The 25395-nt window shown below is 37.0% G+C and overlaps 1 pseudogene; it reads left to right on the top strand.

Annotated features, from left to right (window-relative positions):
* Window positions 1-24352: 24352 nt before the first annotated feature.
* On the top strand, window positions 24353-24939 carry LOC120869074 (annotated as a pseudogene).
* Window positions 24940-25395: the final 456 nt, after the last annotated feature.

Raw genomic sequence — 25395 nt, 5'->3', positions numbered from 1 at the left:
GACTGGGAAGATCACATGGAGGCGAAAATGGCTGCTACTGCTGCTGCTAAGTTGAGTCAGTCATGTCCGACTCTGTGCGACCCCATAGATGGCAGCCCACCAGGCTCCCCCATCCCTGGGATTCTCCAGGCAAGAACACTGAGGTGGGTTGCCATTTCCTTCTCCAATGCATGAAAGTGAAAAGTGAAAGGGAAGTCGCTCAGTCATGTCTGACTCAGCGACCCCATGGACTGCAGCCTACCAGGCTCCTCTGTCCATGGGATTTTCCAGGCAAGAGTACTGGAGTGGGGTGCCATTGCCTTCTCCGGGAGAAAATGGCAACCCACTCCAATATTCTGTCCTGAAAAGTCCCATGGATAGAGAAGCCTGGTAGGCTAGTCTATAGGGTTGCAAAGAGTTGGACATGAATAAGTGACTAACCACATAATATTTAAGGGCTTCCCTGGTGGCTCAGACAGTAAAGAATTTGTTCACAATATGGGAGACCTGGATCAAGAAGATCTCCTGGAGAAGAAAGTGACAACCCACTCCAATATTGCCTGGAGAATTCCATGGACAGAAGAGTCTGGCAAGCTACAGTCCATGGGTCACAAAGAGTTGGACAGCACTAAGCAACTAGTGCATAAACAACTTTTACAAACAGCCACCAAATATTACAACCCAACACAATAGTTACACATTTTTTTGCTCATAACAGTCTAAGTAGACTTCAGATCTAAGTTGTGATGTGTGTGTTCTGTTCTATGAAAGTGTTGAAGGACCCAGGCTATTCTGCAGTCTTAAATATGTGGCTTCCTAGATAACCCTAAGCATTGTCATTCCAGTCATCTGAAGAGGGGGAAGATTATACAGCTTGAAAGTTGCAGTTACTTTGTTCATATTCCATTGGCTAGAACTTGGCCACATAGCAACATTTAAATGCAAATGAATGCAGAAAAAATGGTAAACTGTTTGTCAAGGTGAAAGGGCAGAATGAATTAAAAGGCCAGCTAGCACTCTATCACAATCTGAAATTTGCCCACCAAATATCCATGTCACCCTATTCCCTATATTTAGATCCCACTCAGTCCCTCTCAAAGCATGACAACCCAAACCGTCATCCAATTACTACATCAAGATCACAGTTCAGAATCTGTAGTCCAGATGCATCTTTCTGTAATCCAGGAACTTATACATTCATAAATGAATAAGTAAATATCTCTTGTTCCTCCAAGCACACACACACAGGCATGCAAAAATTGTGAAGGACAGAACAGATACCTGCATTTTGAATATCCCATTCCAAATAAGAGAAAGGAAGGATGGTTACATCATACAGATGGGATGGAATCCTCTTGAGTTAGTCCAGTGAAGAATTCTTTATCAGCAATGAGTCTGTTCTCAGAAGTGAACTTCCATCCATTTCCCATGGCTCCTGACTCTAACCTGTGGCAACTCCATACTTATCTATTACCCGCCATGGCCACAACTGATCAAGTTGTAGCAGATATGTTCTCCATGTATGTTATACAGCTTTAATAGCTTTATTTTTTGCTGTTATAAGTCTGTGGCCCAATTGTTTGGCTCACAGAAGCAAATGTTTTCCAAGGTCAGGCTCATGATTTCTTTGGTAATGTACTTTTTCAGTAAACTTTTTACACTTCTGCACTACCATATTTCCTCAAATATATCTTTTGTCACATCATTATTTTCTGAACCATAATTTACTTATTTCTCTAAATGCTTACTGGACGGGCATTTACATGCTTTGAAATAGATATTTAAGGTCTATTTTGAAATAGACCTTAATAGAATCTTAAATGTAGATTTTAAATTTATTTTTAAATTAAAGTAGATTTTATTAATTTCTGCTGTACAGCAAAGTGATTCAGTTATACATGTATATATGTATAGTGAAAGAAAGTGAAGTTGCTCAGTTGTGTCTGACTCTTTGCAACCACATAATCTGTTCCCTACCAGACTCTTCTGTCCATGGGATTTTCCAGGCAAGAGTACTGGAGTGGGTTGCCATTTCCTTCTCCAGGGGATCTTCATGACCCAAGCTTTGAACCCGGGTCTCCTGCATTGTAGGCAGATACTTTATGTATATATGTATATATGTAAATATATATGTATATATATGTATATATGTATTTACACATACATATATATATATATGTATTCTTTTTTAAAATATTCTTTCCCATTATGGCTTATGATAGGATATTGAATGTAGTTTTCTATGTTATACAAGTAGAACTTTGTTATTTATCCATTTCCCGTATAATAACTTACAACTGCTAACCTAAACCTCTCACTTCCCTCCACACAGGCAACCATAATTCTGTTCTCTATGTCTGTAAGTCTGTTTCTGTTTCTTAAATAGATTCTTTTGTGTCCTATTTTAGATTCCATATATAATGATATCATAAGGTATTTGCCTTTCTCTTTTTGACTTCACTTAATATGATAATCTCTAGTTGTATCTATATTGCCACAAATAGCATTATCCCATTCTTTTTTATGGCTGAGTAGTATCCCATTGTATATTTGTATGAACATACCACATCATCTTTATCCATTCCTCTGTTGATGATCATTTAGGTTGCTTCCATATCATGGCTACTGTAATTAATGCTGCTATGAACATTGGGGTGTATGTATGTATCTTTTATTCAAAAACATATATCCCCAAGAGTAGAATTGAATATATCCCCAAGAGTAGAATTGCTGAATAATATGGTAAATCTATTTTTAGTTTTCTCAGGAATCTCCATACTATTTTCCACAGTGGCTGCATCTTACATTGCCACCAACGGTATAGGAGAGTTCCCTTTCCTCAGCATCTTCTTCAGCATTTATTTGTAGAGTTTTTAATGATGGCCATTCTGACCAGGATTCTTGGAAAATACCCTGATGCTGGGAAAGATTGAGGGCAAAATGAGAAGGGGGCAAACGAGGACGAGATGGTTGGATGGCATCATTGATTCAATGAATATGAGTTAGAGCAAACTCTGGGAGATAGTGAAGAACAGGAGATCCTGGCATGCTGCAGTCTATGCAGTTGCAAAGCGTCAGACATGACTGAGCAACTGAACAACAATTCTGACCCGTGTGAGGTAGTACCTTACTGTAGTTTTTATTTGCTTTTCTATAATAAATTAGCGATATTGAGCAACTTTTCACAGCTATTTGTAAAGCCTCCCAGACAGCCATTTTGATTTTTTGCATTTCTTTTTCATGGAGATGGCCTTGAACTCTGTCTCCTGTACAATGTCACGAACCTCCATCCATAGTTCATCAGGCAGTCATCTATCAGGTCTAGGCCCTTAAATCTATTACTCACTTCCACTGTATGATCATAAGGGATTTGATTTAGGTCATACATGAATGGTCTAGTGGTTTTCCCTACTTTCTTCCATTTACATCTGAATTTGGCAATAAGGAGTTCATGATCTGAGCCACAGTTGGCTCCCAGTCTTGTTTTTGCTGACTGTATAGAGATTATCCATCTTTGGCTGCAAAGAATAGAATCAGTCTGATTTCGGTGTTGACCCTCTGGTGATGTCCATGTGTAGAGTCTTCTCTTGTGTTTTTGGAAGAGGGTGTTTGCTATGACCAGTGCATTCTCTTGGCAAAACTGTATTAGCCTTTGCCATGCTTCATTCCACATTCCAAGGCCAAATTTGCCTGTTAATCTAGGTGTTTCTTGACTTCCTACTTTTGCATTCCAGTCCCCTATAATGAAAAGGACATCTTTTTTGGGTGTTAGTTCTAAAAGGTCTTGTAGGTCTTCATAGTACTGTTCAACTTCAGCTTCTTCAGCATTACTGGTTGGGGCATAGACTTGGATTACTCTGATATTGAATGGTTTGCCTTGGAAATGAACAGAGATCATTCTGTCGTTTTTGAAATTGCATCCAAGTACTGCATTTCAGATGCTTTTGTTGACTATGATGGTTATTCCATTTCTTCTAAGTGACTCCTGTTCCACAGTAGTAGATATAATGGTCATCTGAGTTAAATTCACCCATTCCAGTCCATTTTAGTTCGCTGATTCCAAGAATGTTGACATTCACTCCTGCCATCTCCTGTTTGACCACTTACAAATAGCTGTGGAAAGAAGAGAAGTGAAAAGCAAAGGAGAAAAGGATAGATAGAAGCGTCTGAATGCAGAGTTCCAAAGAATAGCAAGGAGAGATAAGAAAGCCTTCCTCAGCAATCAATACAAATAAATAGAGGAAAACAACACAATGGTAAAGTCTAGAGATCTCTTCAAGAAAATTAGAGATAGCAAGGAAATATTTCATGCAAAGATGGGCTCGTTAAAGGACAGAAATTGTATGGACCTAATTGGGTTGCCATCTATGGGGTCACACAGAGTCAGACATGACTGAAGAGACTTAGCAGCAGCAGCAGCAACAGAAGCAGAAGATATTAAGAAAAGGTGGCAAGAATACACAGAAGAACTGTACAAAAAGATCTTCACAACCCAGATAATCACGATGGTGTGATCACTCACCTAGATCCAGACATCCTGGAATGTGAAGTCAAGTGGGCCTTAGAGTGCATCACTATGAACAAAGCTAGTGGAGGTGATGGAATTCCAGTTGAGCTGTTTCAAATCCTGAAAGATGATGCTGTGACAGTGCTGCACTCAATATATCAGCAAATTGGGAAAACTCAGCAGTGGCCAAAGGACTAGAAAATCAGTTTTTATTCCAATGCCAAAGAATGCTCGAACTACCTCACAATTGCATTCATCTCACATACTAGTAAAGTAATGCAAAAACTTCTCCAAGCCAGGCTTCAGCAATAAGTGAATTGTGAGCTTCCAGATGTTCAAGCTGGTTTCAGAAAAGGCAGAGGAACCAGAGATCAAATTGCAAACATCTGCTGGATCATGGAAAAAAGAAGAGACTTCCAGAAAAACATCTATTTCTGCTTTATTGACTATGCCAAAGCCTTTGACTGTGTGGATCACAATAAACTGTGGAAAATTCTGAAAGAGATGGGAATATCAGACCACCTGACCTGCCTCTTGAGAAACCTATATGCAGGTCAGGCAGCAACAGTTAGAACTGTACATGAAACAGCAGACTGATTCCAAATAGGGAAAGGAGTACGTCAAGGCTGTATATTGTCACTCTGCTTATTTAACTTATATGCAGAGTGCATCATGAGAAACGCTGGGCTGGAAGAAGCACAAGCTGGAATCAAGATTGCTGGGAGATATATTAATAACCTCAGATATGCAGATGACACCACCTTTATGGCAGAAAGTGAAGAGGAACTAAAAAGCCTCTTGATGAAAGTGAAAGAGGAGAATTAAAAAGTTGGTTTAAAGCTCAACATTCACAAAAGTAAGATTATGGCATCTGGTCCATCACTTCATGGGAAATAGGTGGGGAAACAGTGGAAACAGTGTCAGACTTTATTTTTTTGGGCTCCAAAATCACTGCATATGGTGATTGCCACCATGAAATTAAAAGACCCTTACTCTTTGGAAGGAAAATTATGATCAACCTAGATAGCATACTCAACAGCAGAGACATTACTTGCCAACAAAGATCCATCTAATCAAGGCTATGGTTTTTCCAGTGGTCATGTATGGGTGTGAGAGTTGGACTGTGAAGAAAGCTGAGCACTGAAGAATTGATGCTTTTGAACTGTGGTGTTATAGAAGACTCTTGAGAGTCCCTTGGACTGCAAGGAGATCCAACCAGTCCATTCCAAAGGAGATCAGTCCTGGCTGTACTTTGGAAAGACTGCTTCTAAAGCTGATACTCCAATACTTTGGCCACCTCATACAAAGAGTTGACTCATTGAAAAAGACTCTGATGCTGGTAGGGATTGGAGGCAGGAGGAGAAAGGGATGACAGAGGATAAGATGGCTGGATGGCATCACCGACTCGATGGACATGAGTCTGTGTGAAATCCAGGAGTTGGTGATGAACAGGGATGCCTGGTATGCTGCAATTCATGGGTTTACAAAGAGTCGGACACAACTTAGTGACTGAACTGAACTTTACTAAACTGATTGAGCAACTTTTCATATCCTCCCAGATTCCAGGCAATACTACAAATCTATGGTACTGGCACAAAAACAGACATATGGATCAATGGAACAGAATAGAGAGCCCAGAAATAAATGCACACAACTATGGTCAGAAAATTTTTGACAAAAGAGAGAAAAATATACAATGGTAAAAAAAGGCTTAGGTATTTAATCCTAGGTCACAGATTCTCAATCTTTATCCTATATCAGAATCACAATGATGCCTTGTTATACCATAGATTTCTGGGTTCCACCTCTGGTTTGTGATTCAATAGGTCTAGGTGGAACCTGAGTTTCTAATAAGCTTCAGATAATATATGTATATAGCTAATGCAGGAATGACACTTGGAGAGCCATTGTTATTGTCATTCCTGTACATATATGAATATAATATAGATGCAAACAAATAGCTCAGAATATTCCTCAATCTGCCTCAAATGTAAAGTTCAACTTTTATAACTACTTCCCAATTCAGTCATTGACAGTAGTTTTTCAACACAATGACATACTTATGTCATAAGGAGCACTAGAGAATAAATATGTAAAAATAATTTTAACACTTTAGTGCCAGTTTCTTACACTGGCTTTATATTTAAGTACAGATACCGAATCCTCCCACTTTAGGAGTGTTTATTTACCATCTCTCCCTCCCTCTACCAAAAAAGAAAAAAAAATTGAAACCTCAAAATGTTCCTAGACTTTCATTTCCATATTATGTTAGTAATTGTAAAACCCCATCAATTTTATAACTCTCTATTTCAGATATGTTAAAATGTGAGAAAAAGGGCATCTTAGATCGTGAAATACGATACTTGACTTCAGAACATTTCCTGTTCGATAACCACAATCCAAATGTTTTACCCCATAATTCTTAAATCTGCTTTATTTCCCCACCCCTCCAACTTAATGTAGGCTGTGTTAAGGCCATATGAAACAAGATATTTTGTCCCATGGCAACACCCTACTGAGGGGGGTCTTGATCCTTTTTCTAAGTACATTTTAGTCCTCAGTTCAGTTCAGTTCAGGTCAGTCACTCAGTTGTTGTCTGACTCTTTGCGACACCATGAATCACAGCATGCCAGGCCTCCCTGTCCATCACCAACTCCTGGAGTTTACTCAAACTCATGTCCATCGAGTTGGTGATGCCATCCAGCCATCTCATCCTCTGTCATCCCCTTCTCCTCCTGCCTCCAATCCCTCTCAGCATCAGAGTCTTTTTCAATGAGTCAACTCTTCGCATGAGGTGAACAAAGTACTGGAGTTTCAGCTTTAGCATCATTCCTTCCAAAGAAATCTCAGGGCTGATCTCTTTCAGAATGGACTGGTTGGATCTCCTTGCAGTCCAAGGGACTCTCAAGAGTCTTCTATAACACCACAGTTCAAAAGCATCAATTTTTCAGTGCTCAGCTTTCTTCACAGTCCAACTCTAGCATCTATACATGACCACTGGAAAAACCATAGCCTTGACTAAATGGACATTTGTTGGCAAAGTAATGTCTCTGCTTTTGAATACGCTATCTAGGTTGGTCGTAACTTCTCTTCCAAGGAGTAAGCTTCTTTTAATTTCATGGTTGCAATCACCATCTGCAGTGATTTTGGAGCCCAAAAAGATAAAGTCTAACACTGTTTCCACTGTTTCTCACCTATTTCCCATGAAGTGATGGACCAGATGTCATGACCTTACTTTTCTGAATGTTGAACTTTAAGCCAACTTTTTCACTCTCCTCTTTCACTTTCATCAAGAAGCTTTTTAGTTCCTCTTCCCTCTCTGCTATAAGGGTGGTGTCATCTGCGTATTTGAGTTTATTGATATTTCTCTTGGCAATCTTAGTCCTTCCTGCTATTTATGGTCTAGAAGCAATTGGCTTCTCCAACACTGTTTTGTCACTTATTCGCCACTTAGAAATAAGCCATTTTTTCTGAGCTCATTTACTTTTCTGTAATAACTTTCTAACCACCATAAGTAATTGTAGATACAAATGGATATTCTAGCGTTCTCCAACTCCTTAGCCTAGAGATATAGGAATGGCTCATAATCTGTTTTCCCAGTTATAAAATGTGACAGTGTTACCAAATGTTTTGCCACAGCGCAACATAGCTCTGAATTTTTTTTCAATTGACAACATCCTTCTTTGATTCCAATTGCTAATATGCCAATTCAATGCCATATATTTTAGGTTTTGGTTAGAGAATTACACTACAAAGTCCTCTTCATGTGTGTGCTCAGTCGTGTCCAACTCTTTACAGCTCTATGGACTGTAGCCTGCCAGTCTCCTCTGTCCATGGAATTTCCCAGACAATAAAACTGGAGGGGGTTTCCATTTCCTACTCCAGGGGATCATCCCAACCCAGGGATTGAATCTCTGTCTCCTTTGTCTCCTGCATAGCAGGTGGATTCTTTACCCTCTGAGCTATCAGGAACTAATAGGTATATTAGAGCATACTGAATTGCTCTTAATAATTGCCTCAAATGATGGCTTGATATAATAAATATTTATCTTTTGCTCACAAAAAATCCAAGGTAGTTTCAGACTGGCTGGGCTGGGTACACGGTACAGACCAGATTAGTAGGCTCTACTCCACAGTAATTCAAGGACCCAGGATGATGGAATCTCTATTTCCATTATGTAGGTAGAAAGCCACCCTGGCATTGTTATTCAAGATTGCTGCATAAGGATAAGAATATGGAGCAGCAGGGGTGGGAAATTTTATAGAATTTGTACACATCTTTTCCATTCATATTCCATTGCTTAGAATTCAGTCAAATTAGATTATAAAGAAGCCTGTGATATGTGGTTTTCCCTCTCCCAAGAGGAAAAGAAGAATAAAATTCAGTGGATATCTATCAGCCATTTTTGTCTCATATTTTAAGAAAATGGGATTAATTATGCCAGGGTCAATGGACATGAATTTAAGCAAACTTCAGGAGGATAGTGAAGGATAGGGAAGCCTGGAGTACTGCAGTTCATGGGGTCTCCAAGAGTTGGACACGACTTAGTAACTGAACAACAACAGCAATTTTTATAGTTGTGAGGATCTAAAATGATAATAATATGTCTTAGAATACTTTGCAAATCTGAAGCACCAACAAATGTTAGGTATTATTATATAACAGCTATATCAGGTGTGGTGCAATTTTTACATTGCTAAAATATATAGTTCTACCATATTCTATTCTCTTGTACATGTTGTATCACTTCTTATAATATATTGATTACATAATTTCTAAAGAAGTGTTACTTCTGAAGTTTTCTATATAGCCTTCTCATGCCAAATAATTAAAATTATTTTATAATGCATAAGACATACAGTGGTTTTGGTCAAAGATGTATTCATAAACAGTTGAAATTTTTATCTCAATTTACAGAGAAAATGTATCTAACTGAATGCAAATCATTATTTGCAATATTTCTATGTTAGTACATCTTCAATTTATTTTCTTCATATAGACCAAAAAAAAAAAAAAAGTTCATGCTTCATTCACACAAAATTTTCTTATAAAAATTAGTAGATAATTTTTATTTCTTTTTCATTATTTAAAAATAAAATCATAATTTTCTATAAAATTTTTCAGAATTAAAAATGTGCCACAGGCTTCCCAGGTGGCTCAGTGGTAAAGAATCTACCTCCTAGTGCAGGAGACATAGGAGATGAGGATTCAGTCCCTTGGTTGGGAAGGTCCCCTGGAGTAGGAAATGGCAACTCACTCCAGTATTCTTGCCTGGAAAATTCTATGGGCAGAGGAGCCTGGTGGACTACAGTCCATAGGGTCACAAAGAATAGGACAGAACTGAATGACTAAACATCTACACCTGTTTAAAGAATAGTCTTTAACATGGAAAGCATAAGTTATCTTTTATGTATGATTACTTTTAGACTTGTCAGTGTTTTTCCAGTAGTCATAGAAAGGAGACTCACATAGTTGCAAAGATTTTATTATCTCCATTAGTTTGCTTTAGTAGATTAGTATGATCTCTTGTCAAGAAACTCCAAAATTCTCTGAAAATCTTATGTATAGATTGTTAAATATAGCCTTCAATTTTATTACTTATTTAATTTTCAAATCAGTGAGATTATCTCTGGCAAGATTTGAATTTTTTTCCTTTGTCTCTACCAACAGTATATATATAAAAATACATAACCAGATAACGTTTCTGAAGTTTTTCAAGAATTCTGTAGTATCTCCATTTCTGCAAATTTCTACATTTAGAGAAATGGACAGGTATTTCTCTTTTTCAAATAGAGCCAACAAAAATATTTCCCTCAACACTGGAAACTTTTCAGCAGTTATCAGGTCCTTCTTCCAGAATGACAGCACTTAAAACAGTGACTTAAGGCCTTAAATTGGAAGATGTACTTCTTTGTATCAATAAAAATATTTTGCAGTTAATTCGACTATCAGATATCCATTGGACATGAAATATTCTAATACTGAAAGTTACATTTTTTGAATTGATATTTTCTCTCTCAAAAAATATGAAATGCAAATATTGAATCAAAAGAGCTCTACCCCAAACCCTGAAGTCCAGCAATCATCCATATAAGCTACGAGTACCTATTCTTCTTGTATAACAAAACCTCTTAAGACAGCATAGTTCAAAGTCTTAGTTAAGATAAAGCAGAGAGTAATCTGTACAGTATTTTGGAAAATGTCTTTGACAGTCAGTGAATTCCCATAGAGAAAATGAGTCACAGCCATGTGCAAAGATTCTTTCTGATCCAAACAGTAAAATTCAGATATGCCAAAGCAATAGAGATGTTCAGCCTTTTCAGAGAATGTCAAGATTTATTTTCCTATGGAAATTTTTTCCAGGCAAAGATATTTCATTATTTTGAAGACTCAGATGTCCTTTAATATTTGTGATAATAGCTGTTAACAGTAGGAACTCCTACATCATGTGATTCAGTGGACCGAAAACAGGTCAAAAACCAAGTCTATCTGCAGTGTTAGACATCAGTGGCTTCATCTAGTTGTGCATTAAAGATAAATATAGAATCTGCCAATAACCACTTCAAAATGTTAAAAGAAATGTTATCTTTTAAAAATTATTTTATTTATTTTAATTGGAGACTAATTACTTTACAATATTGTGGTAGTTTTTGCCATACATTGACATGAATCAGCCATGGGTGTACATCAGTCCCCAATCTCGAGCCCTCCTTCCATCTCTCTCCCCATACCATCCCTCTGGGTTGTCCCAGTGCACTGGCTTTGAGTGCCCTGTTTCATGCATCAAACTTGGACTGATGATCTATTTCACATATAGTAAAAAACATGTTCCAATGCTATTCTCTCAAATCATCCTACCCTTGCCTTCTCCCACAGAATCCAAAAGTCTGTTTTTTATATCTATGTCTCTTTTGCTGCCTCGCATATAGGGTCATTGTTAACATCTTTCTAAATTCCATATATGTGTGTTAATATACTGTATTGGTGTTTTTCTTTCTGACTTACCTCACTCTGTATAATAGGGTTCAGTTTCATTCACCTCATTAGAACTGATTCAAATGTGTTCTTTTCAATAGCTGAGTAATATTACATTGTGTATATGTACACAGGTTTCTTATCCATTCGTCTGCTAATGGACATCTAGGTTGAGTTCATGTTCTAGCTATTGCAAATAGTGCTGGGATGAACATTGGCGTACACGTATCTTTTTCAATTCTGGTTTTTTCAGTGTGTATGCCCAGCAATGGGATTGCTGGGTCATATGGCAGTTCTATTTCCAGTTTTTTAAGGAATCTCCACACTGTTCTGCATAGTTGCTGTTCTAGTTTGCATTCCCAAGAGCAGTATAGGAAGGTTCCCTTTTCTCCACACCCTTTCCAGCATTTTATTGTTTGTGGACTTTTTGATAGCAGCCATTCTAACTGGCATGAGATGGTACCTCGTGGTTTTGATTTGCATTTCTCTGGTAATGAGCAATGTTGAGCATCTTTTCATGTATTTGTTAGTCATCTGTATGTCTACTTTGGAGAAATATCTGTTTAGTTCTTTGGCCCATTTTTTTGATTGGGTTGTTTATTTTTCCAGTATTGAGCTGCATGAGCTGTTTGTATATTTTTGAGATTAATTCTTTGTCAGTGGCTTCACTTGTTATTATTTCACCTTACCTTGAAGGCTGTCTTTTCCCCTTGCTGATAATTTCCTTCATTGTGCAAAAGCTCTTAAGTTTAATTAGGTCCCATTTGTTTATTTTCACTTTTATTTCCATAACTCTGGGAGGTGGGTCATAGAAGATCTGTTGTGATATGTCAGAGAGTGTTTTGCCTATGTTTTCCTCTGGCAATTTTATAGTTTCTGGTCTTATATTTAAATCTTTAATCCATTTTGAATTTATTTTTGTGTATGGTGTTAGAAAGTGTTCTAGTTTCATTCTTTTACAGATGGTTGACCAGTTTTCCCAGCACCACTTGTTAAAGAGATTGTCTTTTTTCCATTGTATATTTTTTACCTCCTTTGTCAAAGATAAGGTGTCCATAGGTGCATGGATTTTTCTCTGGGTTTTCTATTTTGTTTCATTGATCTATATTTCTGTCTTTGTGCCAGTACCATACTGTCTTGATGACTGTAGCTTTGTAGTATAGTCTGAAATCAGGCAGGTTGATTCCTCCAGTTCCATTCTTCTTCCTCAAGACTGCTTTGGCTATTTTAGGTTATTTGTATTTCCATATAAATTGTGAAATTATTTGTTCTAGTTATGTGGAAAATACCATTGGTACATAGCTTGATAGAAATTGCATTGAATCTATAGATTGCTTATGGTATTATAATCATTTTCATTATATTGACTCTTCCAATCCATGAACGTGGTATATTTCTCCATCAATTTGTGTCATCTTTGTGTTTCTTTCATCAGTGTTTTATAGTTTCCTATATATAGGTCTTTTGTTTCTTTAGGTAGATTCATTCCCAAGTATTTTGTTCTTTTCGTTGCAATGGTGAATAGGATTGTTTCCTTAATTTATCTTTCTGTTCTTTCATTGTTAGTGTATAAGAATGCAAGGGATTTCTGTGTATTAATTTTATATCTTGAAACTTTACTATATTCATTGATTAGCTCTGGTGGTATCTTTAGGGTTTTCTATGTAGAGGATCATGTCATCTGCAAACAGTGAGAGTTTACTTCTTTTCCAATCTGCATTCCTTTTATTTCTTTTTATTCTCTGATTGTTCTCGCTAAAACTTCCAAAACTATGTTGAATAGTAGTGGTGAGAGTGAGCACCCTTGTCTTATTCCTGACTTCAGGGGGAATGCTTTCAATTTTTCACCATTGAGGATAATATTTGTTGTGGGTTTATCATATATGGCTTTTATTATGTTGAGGTATGTTTTTTCTATGCCTGCTTGCTGGAGAGTTTTTATCATAATGGGTGTTGAATTTTGTCAATGGCTTTCTCTGCATCTATTGAGATAATCATATGGCTTTTATCCTTCAATTTGTTAATGCGGTGTATCACATTGATTGATTTGTGAATACTGAGGAATTCTTGCATCCCTGGGATAAAGCCCACTTGGTCAAGATATATGACCTTTTTAGTATGTTGCTGTATTGTGTTTGCCAGTATTTTGTTGAGGAATTTTACATTTATGTTCATCAGTAATTTTGACCTGCAGTTTTCACTTTCCAGGCATCTTTGTCAGGTTTTGGTATTAGGGCAATGGTGGCCTAGTAGAATGATTTTGGGAGTTTACCTTCCTCTGCAATTTTCTAGAAGAGTTTGAGTAGGATAGGTGTTAGCTCTTCTCTAAATTTTTGGTAGACTTCACCTGTAAAGCCATCTGGTCCTAGGTTTCTTTATTGTTGGAAGATTTTTGATTACAGTTTCTATTTCCATGCTTGTGATGGGTCTGTTAAGATTTTCTATTTCTTCCAGGGTTAGTTTTGGAAGGTTATACTTTTTTTAAGTACTCATTCATTTCTTCTGAATTGTACATCTTATTGGCATATAGTTGCTAATAGTAATTTCTTATGATCTTTTGTGTTTCTGTGTTGTCTGTTGTGATTTCTCAATTTTCATTCTAATTTTGTTAATTTGATTCTTCTCCATTTTTTTTTCTTGATGAATCTGATTAATGGTTTGTCTATTTTATTTATCATCTCAAAGAAGCAGCTTTCATTTTTGTTGTTTTGGTATAGTCTCCTTTGTTTCTTTTTCATTTATTTCTGCCCTAATTTTTATGATTTCTTTCCTTCTACTAACCCTGGGGTTCCTCATTTCTTCTTTCTCTAGTTGCTTTAGGTGTAGAGTTAAGTTATTTATTTGATTTTTCTCTTGTTTCTTGAGGTAAGTTTGTAATGCTATGAACCACCCCGTTAGCACTGCTTTTACTGAATCTCATAGGTTTGGGGTTGTTGTGTTTCCATTTTCATTCGTTTCTATGCATAGATTTACTTTTTGAGTTCTTCCATGATTTGTTGGTTATCAGAAGCGTGTTATTTAGCCTCCATATGTTTGTATATTTAATAGTTTTTTTCCAGTCATTGACATCTAATTTTACCACATTGTGATGAGAAAAAATGCTTGAAATGATTTCTTTTTTCTTTTTTTTGAATTTACTAAGGCTAGATTTATGGTCCAGGATGTACTCTATCCTGGGGAATGTTTTGTGTGCACTTGAGAAAAAAGGTGAAATTCATTGTTTTGGGGTTAAATGTCCTCTAGATATCAATTAGGTCTAACTGGTCCATTGTATCATTTAAAGTTTGTGTTTCCTTGCTAATTTTCTGTTTGGTTGATCTATCCATAGGTGTGAGTGGGGTATTAAAGTCTCCCACTATTATTGTGCTACTTCAATTTCCCCTTTCATACTTGTTAGCATTTGCCTTATGTATTGAGGTGCTTCTATGTTGGGTGCATATATATTTATAATTGTTATATCTTCTTTTTGGATTGATCCTTTGATCATTATGTAGTGTCCTTCTTTGTCTCGTTTCATGGTGTTTATTTCAAAGTCTATTTTATCTAATATGAGTATCGCTATTCTTGCTTTCTTTTGGTCTCCATTTGCATGAAATATCTATTTCCAGCCCTTCACTTTCATTCTGTATGTGTCCCTTAGTATGAGGTGGGTCTCTTGTAGACAGCATATATATGGGTCTTGTTTTTGTATCCATATCAGCCAGTCTTTGTCTTTTGGTTGGAGCATTCAACTCATTTACATTTAAAGTAATTATTTGCAATTTTTTAAGGAATCTCTACACTGTTCTCCATAGTGGCTATACCAGTTAGCATTCCCACCAACAGTGTAGGAGGGTTCCCTTCTCTCCACACCTTCTCCAGCATTTATTGCTTGCAGATTTTTGGATCACAGACATTCTGACTGGTGTGAAGTGGTACCTCATTGTGGTTTTGATTTGCATTTTTCTAATAATAAGTGATGTTGAGCATCTTCATGTGTTTGTTAGCCATCTGTATGTCTTCTTTGGAGAAATGTCTATTTAGTTCTTTGGCCCATTTTTTGATTGGGTCATTTATTTTTCTGGAATTGAGCTGCATAAGTTGCTTGTATATTTTTGAGATTGGTTGTTTGTCAGTTGCTTCATTTGCTATTATTTTCTCCGATTTGGAAGGCTGTCTTTTCGCTTTGCTTATATTTTCCTTTGTTGTGCAAAAGCTTTTAATTTTGATTAGGTCCCATTTGTTTATTTTTGCTTTTATTTCCAATATTCTGGGAGGTGGATCATAGAGGATCCTGCTGTGGTTTATGTCGGAGAGTGTTTTGCCTATGTTCTCCTCTAGGAGTTTTATAGTTTCTGGTCTTACATTTAGATCTTTAATCCATTTTGAGTTTATCTTTGTGTGCGGTGTTAGAAAGTGATCTAGTTTCATTCTTTTACAAGTGGTTGACCAGTTTCCCCAGCACCACTTGTTAAAGAGATTGTCTTTACTCCATTGTATATTCTTGCCTCCTTTGTCAAAGATAAGGTGTCCATATGTATGTGGATTTATCTCTGGGCTTTCTATTTTGTTCCATTGATCTATATTTCTGTCTTTGTGCCAGTACCATACTGTCTTGATGACTGTGGCTTTGTAGTAGAGCCTGAAGTCAGGCAAGTTGATTCCTCCAGTTCCATTCTTCTTTCTCAAGATTGCTTTGGCTATTCGAGATTTTTTTTGTATTTCCATACAAATCTTGAAATTATTTGTTCTAGTTCTGTGAAAAATATCGCTGGTAGCTTGATAGGGATTGCATTGAATTTGTAAATTGCTTTGGGTAGTATACTCATTTTCACTATATTGATTCTTCCGATCCATCAACATGGTATCTTTCTCCATCTATTAGTGTCCTCTTTGATTTCTTTCATCAGTGTTTTATAGTTCTCTATATATAGGTCTTTAGTTTCTTTAGGTAGATATATTCCTAAGTATTTTATTCTTTTTGTTACAATGGTGAATGGAATTGTTTCCTTAATTTCTTTTTCTATTTTCTCATTATTAGTGTATAGGAATGCAAGGGATTTCTGTGTGTTGATTTTATATCCTGCAACTTTACTATATTCATTAATTAGCTCTAGTAATTTTCTGGTAGAGTCTTTAGCGTTTTCTATGTAGAGGATCATGTCATCTGCAAACAGTGAGAGTTTTACTTCTTCTTTTCCAATTTGGATTCCTTTTATTTCTTTTTCTGCTCTGATTGCTATGGCTAAAACTTCCAGAACTATGTTGAATAGTAGTGGTGAAAGTGGGCACCCTTGTCTTGTTCCTGACTTTAGGGGAAATGTTTTCAATTTTTCACCATTGAGGATAATGTTTGCTGTGGGTTTGTCATATATAGCTTTTATTATGTTGAGATATGTTCCTTCTATTCCTGCTTTCTGGACAGTTTTTATCATAAATGGATGTTGAATTTTGTCAAAGGCTTTCTCTGCATCTATTGAGATAATCATATGGCTTTTATTTTCAATTTGTTAATGTGGTGAATTACATTGATTGATTTGCGGATATTGAAGAATCCTTGCATCCCTGGGATAAAGCCCACTTGGTCATGGTGTATGATCTTTTTAATGTGTTGTTGGATTCTGATTGCTAGAATTTTGTTGAGGATTTTTGCATCTATGTTCATCAGTGATATTGGCCTGTAGTTTTCTTTTTTTGTAGTATCTTTGTCAGGTTTTGGTATTAGGGTGATGGTGGCCTCATAGAATGAGTTTGGAAGTTTCCCTTCCTCTGCAATTTTCTGGAAGAGTTTGAGTAGGATAGGTGTTAACTCTTCTCGAAATTTTTGATAGAATTCAGCTGTGAAGCCGTCTGGACCTGGGCTTTTGTTTGCTGGAAGATTTCTGATTACAGTTTCAATTTCTGTGCTTGTGATGGGTCTGTTAAGGTTATCTATTTCTTCCTGGTTCAATTTTGGAAAGTTGTACTTTTCTAAGAATTTGTCCATTTCTTCCAGGTTGTCCATTTTATTGGCATATAATTGCTGATAGTGGTCTCTTATGATCCTTTGTATTTCTGTGTTATCTGTTGTGATCTCTCCATTTTCATTTCTAATTTTATTGATTTGATTTTTCTCTCTTTGCTTCTTGATGAGTCTGGCTAATGGTCTGTCAATTTTATTTATCCTTTCAAGGAACCAGCTTTTGGCTTTGTTGATTTTTGCTATGGTCTCTTTTGTTTCTTTTGCATTTATTTCTGCCCTAATTTTTAAGATTTCTTTCCTTCTGCTAACTCTGGGGTTCTCCAATTCTTCCTTTTCTAGTTGCTTTAGGTGTAGAGTTAGGTTATTTATTTGACTTTTTTCTTGTTTCTTGAGTTATGCCTGTATTGCTATGAACTTTCCTCTTAGCATTGCTTTTATAGTGTCCCACAGGTTTTGGGTTGTTGTGTTTTCGTTTTCATTAGTTTCTACGCATATTTTAATTTCTTTTTTGATTTCTTCTGTGATTTGTTGGTTATTCAGAAGGGTGTTGTTCAGCCTCCATATGTTGGAATTTTTAATAGTTTTCCTCCTGTAATTGAGATCCAATCTTAATGCGTTATGGTCAGAAAAGATTTTTGGAATGATTTCGATTTTTTTGAATTTATCAAGGTTATATTTATGCCCCAGGATGTGATCTATCCTGGAGAAGGTTCCATGAGCACTTGAGAAAAAGGTGAAATTCATTGTTTTGGGGTGAAATGTCCTATAGATATCAATTAGGTCTAAATGGTCTAATGTATCATTTAAAGTTTGTGTTTCTTTGTTAATTTTCTGTTTAGTTGATCTGCCCATAGGTGTGAGTGGGGTATTAAAGTCTCCCACTATTATTGTGTTGTTGTTAATTTCCCCTTTCATACTTGTTAGCATTTGTCCTACATATTGTGGTGCTCCTATATTGGGTGCATATATATTTATAATTGTTATATCTTCTTCTTGGATTGATCCTTTGATCATTATGTAGTGGCCTTGCTGGGCATACACACTGAGGAAACCAAAATTGAAAAAGACATATGTACCCCAATGTTCATCGCAGCACTGTTTATAATAGCCAAGACATGGAAACAACCTAGATGTCCTTCAGCAGATGAATGGATAAGAAAGCTGTGGTACATATACACAATGGAGTATTACTCAGCTGTTAAAAAGAATACATTTGAATCAGTTCTGATGAGATGGATGAAACTGGAGCCGATTATACAGAGTGAAGTAAGCCAGAAAGAAAAACACCAATACAGTATACTAACACATATATACGGAATTTAGAAAGATGGCAATGATGACCCTGTATGCAGGACAGCAAAAAAGACACAGATGTGTATAGCGGACTTTTGGACTCAGAGGGAGAAGGAGAGGGTGAGATGATTTAGGAGAATGGCATTGAAACATGTATAATATCATGTAAGAATCGAATTGCCAGTCTATATCCGATGCAGGATATGGCACGCTTGGGGCTGGTACACGGGGATGACCCAGATAGATGTTATGGGGAGGGGGGTGGGAGGGGGTGTTCATGTTTGGGAATGCGTGTACACCCGTGGTGGATTCATGTCAATGTATGGCAAAACCAATACAGAATTGTAAAGTAAAATTAAAAAAAAAAAAAAAGAATCTGAAAAAGCAACTTACATTTATATTCTGGGACCCCCCAAAAAATAAATAAAGTAATTATTGATAAGTATGATCCCATTGCCATTTACTTTGTTGTTTTGAGTTCGATTTCATAAACCTTTTCTGTGTTTCCTGTCTAGAGAAGATCCTTTAGCATTTGTTGAAGAGCTGGTTTGGTGGTGCTGAATTATCTCAGCTTTTGCTTGTCTATAAAGCTTTTGATTTCTCCTTCATATTTGAATGAGATCCTTGCTGGGTACAGTAACCTGAGTTGTAGGTCTTTCTCTCTCATCACTTTAAGTATGTCCTGTATTCCCTTCTGGCCTGAAGAGTTTCTATTGAAAGATCAGCTGTTATCCGTATGGGGATCCCCTTGTGTATTATTTATTGATTTTCCCTCCTGCTTTGAATATTTGTTCTTTGTGTTTGATTTAGTTAATTTGATTAATATGTGTCTTGGGGTGCTTCAGCTTGGGTTTATCCTGTTTGGGAATCTCTGGGTTTCTTGGACTTGGGTGGCTATTTCCTTCCTCACTTTAGGGAAGTTTTGAACTATTATCTCCTCAAGTATTTTCTCATCCCCCCTTTTTTTGGCTTCCTCTTATGGGGCTCCTATGATTTGAATGTTGAGGCATTTAACATTGTCCCAGAGGTCTCTAAGGTTTTCCTCATTTGTTTTAATTCTTTTTTTCTTTTTTCCTCTCTGCTTCATTTATTTCCACCATTCTGTCTTCTCCGTCACTTACCCTATCTTCTGCCTCAGCTATTGAATTTACTAAGGCTAGATTTATGTCCAGGATGTACTCCATTCTGGAGAATGTTCCATGTGCACTTGAGAAAAAAGGTGAAATTCATTGTTTTGGGGTGAAATGTCCTCCAAAATGCTTTTGATCTTAGTTATTGCATTATTGATTGACTTGTCTTTATTTCTTCTAGGTCCTTGTTAAACATTTCTTGCTTCTTCTTAACCCTTGTCTCTAATATGTTTATCTGTAACTCCATTTTGTTTTCAAGATTTTAGATCATCTTTACTATCATTATTGTGAATTTTTTTTTCAGGTAGACTCCCTATCTCCTCCTCTTTTTTTGGTTTGGTGGCATTTATCATGTTCCTTTATTTGCTGACTATTTTACTACTTTTCCTTTTCATTTTGTTTAGATTGTGGTGTTTTGGATGCCCTTTCTGTAGGCTGGAAGTTTGTGGTTCCTCTTTTTTGTGGAGCCTAGTCCCTGTGAGTGAGTTTGGACTAGTGGCTTGTCAAGGTTTCCTGGTTAGGGGAGTTTGTGTCTGTGTTCTGGTGGGTGGAGCTGGATTTCTTCTCTCTGAAGTGAAATGAAGTGTCCAGTAGTGAGTTTTGGGTGTCTATAGGTTTGATATGGCTTTGGGAAGCCTGTCTTTTAATGCTCAGGGCAGTGTCCCTGCCTTGCTAGAGAATTAGCATGGTATATCTTGCTCTGGAACTTGGCTCTTGGGTGGAGCCTGGTTTCAGTGTAGGTATGGAAGCTTTTGGATGAGTTCTTGTCTATTAATGTCCATGGGTATCAGGAGCTCTCTGATGTTCTCGTTTTGGACTTAAGCCTCCTGCCTCTGGATTTGTTTTATTCTTACAGTGGCCTCAAAACTTTTCCATCCATATAGCACAGATGATAAAACATCTAGGTTAATAGTGAAACAATTCTCCATAGCGAGGAACACCCAGAGAGGTTCACAGAGTTACACAGAGAAGAGAAGAGGGAGGGGGGAGATAGAGGTAACCAGGAAGAGAAGAGGGAGAGTCAAAAGGGGAGAGACCAATCTAGCCAGTAGTCAGTTCCCTAAGTGTTCTGCATAGCCTGGAACACACGGAGAGAATCACAGAGTTAAGTAGAGAAGAGGAGGGGGGGGGGCGGGAGGACATAGAGGTGATCTGGGAGAAAAAAGGAAAAGTCAAAAGTGGAGAGAGCAATCAAGCCAGTATTTATACCCCTAAGTGAAAATGGATATTGAAAATTAAATTCTTAAAGATACAAAATTGAAAATTACCAAAAAACAAAGATTAAAAATCTCGAGTAGGGGTTAGACTGTCAAAAATACTACATTAAAAATGCAAAACAAAATCAATTGCAAAAGTATAAAATTATATATATATATATATGAAACTTGCTTTAAAAATAGGGTCTTTTTTTTTTTTCAATGCTCAAACTACCACACAATTGAACTCATCGCACACACTAGTAAAGTGATGCTTAAAATTCTCCAAGCCAGGTTTCAGCAATACATGAACCATGAACTTTCAGATGTTCAAGCTGGTTTTAGAAAAGGCAGAGGAACCAGAGATCAAATTGCCAACATCCTCTGGATCATGAAAAAAGCAAGAGAGTTCCAGGAAAACATCTACTTCTGCTTTATTGACTATGCCAAAGCTTTTGACTCTGTGGATCAGAATAAACTGTGGAAAATTCTGAAAGAGATTAAATACCAGACTACCTGACCTGCTTCTTGAGAAACCAGTATGCAGGTCAGGAAGCAACAGTTAGAACTGGACATGAGAAAACAGACTGGTTTCAAATAGGAAAAGGAGTACGTCAAGGCTGTATATTGTTACCCTGCTTATTTAACTTATATGCAGAGTACATCATGAGAAACACTGGGCTGGAAGAAGCACAAGCTGGAATCAAGATTGCTCGGAGAAATATCAATACCCTCAGATATGCAGATGACACCACCCTTATGGCAGAAAGTAAAGAAGAACTAAAGAGCCTCTTGATGAAAGTGAAAGAGGAGCATGAAAAAGTTGGCTTAAAGCTCAACATTCAGAAAACTAAGATCATGGCATCTGGTCCCATCACTTCATGGGAAATAGATGGGCAAACATTGGACACAGTGGCTGACTTTATTTTACTGGGCTCCGAAATCACTGCAGATGGTGATTGCAGCCATGAAATTGAAAGACACTTACTCCTTGGAAGGAAAATTATGAGCAACCTAGACAGCATATTCAAAAGCAGAGACATTACTTTGCCAACAAAGGTCCATCTAGTCAAGGCTATGGTTTTTCCTGTGGTCATGTATGGATGTGAGAATTGGACTGTGAAGAAAGCTGAGTGCCAAAGAATTGATGGTTTTGAATTGTGGTGTTGGAGAAGACTCTTGAGAGACCCTTGGACTGCAAGGAGATCCAACTAGTCCATCTTAAAGGAGATCAGTCCTGGGTGTTCATTGGAAGGACTGATGTTGAAGCTGAAACTCCAATATTTTGGCCACTTGATGTGAAGATCTGACTCATTTGAAAAGACCCTGATGCTGGGAAAGATTGAAAGCAGGAGGAGAAGGGGACAACAGAGGATGAGTTGATTGGATGGAATCACTGACTCAGTGGACATGGGTTTGGGTGAATTCCGAGAGTTGGTGATAGACAGGCAGGCCTGGTGTGCTGCAGTTCATGGGGTTGCAGAGTCAGAAATGACTGAGCGACTGAAGTGAACTGAACTGAACTGAACTGAGTAGGTTATAAAAATGAAAATTCAAGGAGTAATAAAGAACTTAAACTTTTAAAAATATTAAAAAGTAACAATAGTAAAAATATAGCTAGAAATTTCTCTGGGGCTGTTATGGTCACTGTGAGGTCAGTTCTGTTTCAGATTGTTCCTTGTTTCAGCTTGCACTTGTTCTCAAGTTCTATAGGCCCCTTCGCATGCTTTGTCAATGTTAATGACAGCGTTTTAATCTTTGCACCTGTTACTTCCAGAGTGGTTCCCTCTTCTATGTTTATTTTGGCTTCTTCTGTTTGCAAGTCTTTTCAGCATCTAATTTCTGCCCTGACACAAGGGGGCAAAGATGGTCACTTATTTAGGCTGACTTGTTTAGCTGTGTTTTGAAGAGGGAGGCACACTGCAAACAAATATCACTGGTGTGTGGGGAAAGTGCTCACAATGTATGGACCACACTGGGTTTGCCCAGCTCAAAGAAGGATGTGGTTTCTGGGTCTATACTGCTCAGGCTCCAGGGTACTCTGCACAGCACTGTTCAAAATGGGCCCTGCATTTCATGCACTTCCCAGGTCTAAGCCACTAGGGTTCAGGTTCTTGAGTACTCTGCAAGTGTACAGACTCATTGGGTGTGCGTTTTGTGCTCTCCTGAGGTCTGAGCAGCTCAGGCAACCAGGTCCTTGGTGGGTACACTGTCCCAGGTGGGCCATGCATCTTAATCACCTCCCTGGCCCGGCCTCTCAGTTTCCCGGGTGTGCCACGAGAGCACCGTCTCAGGCATGCCATGTGTCTCCTCTGGGGAGCTGATCTCAGGTTGCGACCCTCCTGGCAGATGTCAACCGTCCAGGATCCCAGGAAGATATGGTTATTAGCTAGAAGCCTGCTCATAGTTTGGTGCAGGATGCCAGTTTTGGGGGCTGAGATTGATTAATTTGTGAGGGAAAAAGTGGTCTCCCTGTCCTATTCCTCTGCCATCTTGGAACCACACCTCAGAAATGTCATCTTTTTGAAGTGAATGATGTCATTGGTAGAATCACTGAAGCAATGACTCTCATTTACTAAAAGACAAATCCATGCTATTCAAAATTTCTTTTTTTCCAAGTTAGTCCAGTTAATGCTTTCTTCTACTTTGAAATATAAAAAAAAAAAAATTTACACTTTTGTTAAACGCTTTTAGGTTGGTGACAAAATCAGGATTACTTTTTAAGTTCTATCATTTGGAAAACAAGTCAAATATTCATGATACACTTTTGCCATTGATGCAGTTTTAATTTTGACATTAGATGATTTTTTGCTGCATACATTAGTAAGAATTTTTCCACAGAAGAATGGTTGGCCCTTATGCATCTCATTAATGTCAGTGTGTAAAAAAAATTGAAAGGGTAGGAACTTTATCATGTTTTCCATTTGTGATATTTTCCTTTGTTATATCAGAACGGATAGAGAAATAGAAGATACATATAATGTCAATGAAACACCACATTTTCTTTAATTTCTATCAATAAGAAATTATTTGAGCATAATGTACATTATATGACACTTCAAAATATTTTAATGTAAAATGACTCTATAACCTGATATAACATTTATATTAATGCATAAAATTATCAAGAAAAGAGAAAAGTATTTTTGATGACTATTTCCTGGAGAAACAAAACTAATACAAATAGAAATTTCATAATTTGTACTCCAAATAAATATCAAAATAATAAGCTTGGAGGACTTGTACTTCCTTAGAGAAATTAAGACTTTGTTTAAAATAGCTAAAATATAGCAGTTGAAATAATACACATCGGCACTCGGTTGTGGCCACAGTGCAGAACAGACTTTAATTGCTAGCAGCTTGCTCCACACCTTCTGCAACCATGTCTGACAAACCTGATATGGCTGAGATTGAGAAGTTCGATGAATCAGATTGAAGAAAACAGAAACGCAAGAGAAAGATTCACTGCCTTCAAAAGAAACGATTGAACAGGAGAAGCAAGCAGGCGAGTTGTAATGAAGCACTGCCAGTATGCACTGTACATTCCACAAGCATTGCCTTCTTATTTTAGTTTTTAGCTGTTTAATTTTGTAAGATGCAAAGAGGTTGGATTGAGTTTAAATGACTGTGCTACCCTTTTTCACATCAAAGAATGGAGAACTGCTGACAAGATATGCCCATGCCTGCCTCTCCTATCTGCCTGTGTGGCTGGCAGGGAAGGAAAAGAATTTGCATGTTGGTGAAAGAGGCAGCTGGGTGGGCCAACTGAAATCTAGAGTAAAAAGCTGGTCCTAGGTGTTCTGTGGGCTGTAAAATGCAGTCTAATCAGAGTGTTATTTTTTTGTTGCTGTTTTTGTTCAAATGATTTTAATTATTGGAATGCACATTTATTATGTAAATAAAAAGTTTTAAAACCTTATAAAAAATCATACACATAAAAATTATTTTCTTTCATCTTGATCAATAAGTAAACTTACTATGTTTATCACTATCAGAAGTGCCAGACATTAAAAAAAGTTAACTTTTTAGAACTTTATTAGACCATTTTAGATTTCTCAGAATGACAACGATTACACAGTTTTTAAAAAGTGCTTGCATCAAATAGTCTGTTGTTGCTTTATCAGCTTTTACTTTTACAAATGGCATTTCTTCAATTGCTAATGTACTTTTGGCAAATATGTACAAATTATTTTCTCTAATGGTATGAGTATCGGGATTTTAATATTCCAAAATTAGTTTAAGTATTTCCTTTACAGATTATTATTGCACTTTCATCTAGAGAAAAATTTCTTCTCTAGGATTTATAAATGTAGGTTATCTTGATGTATCCTTTACATATTATAGGGAAAAAAGAATATAGGCAGACCAGTAAT

This window comes from Oryx dammah, unplaced genomic scaffold, assembly GCF_014754425.2.
Source record: "Oryx dammah isolate SB20612 unplaced genomic scaffold, SCBI_Odam_1.1 HiC_scaffold_2, whole genome shotgun sequence".
Lineage (NCBI taxonomy): Eukaryota > Metazoa > Chordata > Mammalia > Artiodactyla > Bovidae > Oryx > Oryx dammah.
Note: the sequence above shows the minus strand (reverse complement) of the source record. Positions and strands in the feature narration are given on the sequence as shown.